The sequence below is a fragment of the Cetorhinus maximus genome, chromosome 31 (assembly GCF_964194155.1).
Source record: "Cetorhinus maximus chromosome 31, sCetMax3.hap1.1, whole genome shotgun sequence".
NCBI classification, from domain to species: Eukaryota; Metazoa; Chordata; class Chondrichthyes; order Lamniformes; family Cetorhinidae; genus Cetorhinus; species Cetorhinus maximus.
The window spans coordinates 10,850,682-10,852,657 of NC_135909.1; positions in this window are offsets into that span (position 1 = coordinate 10,850,682).

Genomic DNA, 1,976 nt, shown 5'->3' on the forward strand with positions numbered 1-1,976 from the left:
TAAGTGAATTTGCGACTCGTTCTGAAAATCTTAAAAGTGATGTGTGTGAACACACAAATTGGGAGCATGAAGAGACCACTCAGTCCCTCAAAACTGCTGGATATTCAAGAAGATAATGGCTGACCTGATTTTAGCCTCAACTCCAAATTCCAGTCTATCCCTGATAACCTTTCACCCCTTTGCTTATCAAGCATCTATCTACTTCTGCCTTAAAAATATTTAACTACCCCATGTTAGTTTGAATGTGTGTTTGATTCTTTATCAGCCAATGCTATTGCATGTGAATGTGGAAATCATTCTGAATCTGAAATCTCTGATATTGCATGAGAGTGCAGCAATCAGTCTGCATCTGTTATTCTCTGGAGCTGTGTATGAGTTTGGCAGGCATTTGGATCTGTCACTAGGATTTATATATAAAGCTCTCATACTGGGAGTGAATTGATATTCACTCTAGTTCAGTCAACTGCATTCTATGTCTGGGATGCTATGTCAGTGTGGGAATCAAATGTGTCTTTCAGTTCCTCGTGCTTTTTGTGAGTATGGGATTAATTCTCTATCTGTCAGTGGGATTAATTCTGTATCTATAATTCTCTAGTACTGTATGAAATTGTGGGATTCATTTATTGCTTTTCAGTCAGTGTGTGTGTGTCTGTGTGTGTGGTATTCTATTTGCATCTGTCAGCAGCTGTTAGCATATGTGAGTCTTGGACTCTGTCTAACTCTATCAGTGGTACAATTGGCATGTCATCGGCAGTGCTGGCGTGGTATTGCTGCTGATCCAGAGTAATATTCCAGGGTTTCGAATCCCACCACGAGAAATGGTGAAACCTGTTCTGGTACCTAAACTCCATTGTGTTGTGTGGCACTGCCACTGTGCTAAATGGGATAGATTTCAAACAGATCAATAACAATGTGCTTGATTTTAAAATGGCATCAATCCACTCAGTTTCATTAAAGGAATAAAACCGAATAGGCCACTTAGCATCAACTGGAATCCCTGTCAATCCTTACTAACGTTTTGGCACTAGTCAAGCAACAGCCTCACATAGTCATACTCATGGGAACATTCCTGACAATCTCCCAGATACCACCACCACTGAAAGGACAGACCACCAGCCGACATAACAGCTGCCCTGGGAGTCCTCAAAATCGATTCCAGTCTCATGGCATCAGGTCAACCTTGTTCAAGGGAACCCCCTACAGACTAATACGTGCTGACGTCCACTATCCACTCTTCAGCTCATGAAGCAATACTCCTCCACCTTGAACACCACTTGGAGGACGCACTGAGGATGGCAAGGGCACAGAATGCAAGCTGGGTGTGTCCATCACCAAAAATATCCTTGTAGCACCACCGCAGACCGTGTCTGCAGCAGATGGTGAGGAGAAAATCATTTTTGAACTCATCCTCAACAACCTGCCTGTGGCAGATGTATCTATCCATGGCAGGAGCGGTAGGAGTGAACACCGAACAGTGCCTATGGTGATGAAGACACATCTTTACATCGAGGATACACTCCATTGTGTTGTGTGGAACTACCACCGTGCTAAATGGCATATATTTCAAACAGATCGAACACCTCTAGTCTTGTCATCCATGAGGTGCTGTGGGTCATCAGCTGCAGAATTGTACTTAGCCACAATCTGTAACCTCATGGCCTGGCATATTCTCCACTCTACTATTACCATCAAGTCAGGGGATCAACCCTGGTTTAATGAAGAGAGCAGGAGGGCATTCCAGGAAGAGCATCAGGCATAACTAAAACTGAGGTGTCAACCTGCTGAAGACACAAAACAAGACTAATTTCGTGCCAAACAACATAAGCAGCAAATGATAGTCCGAGTTGAGCAATTCCATAACCAACGGGTCAGATCTAACTGTGCAGTCCTGCCACATCCAGTCATGAATGGAGGTTTCACAAATAGCCCCATCGTCAAAGTTTGAGGAGCCCAGCACATCAGTGCAAAAGATAAGG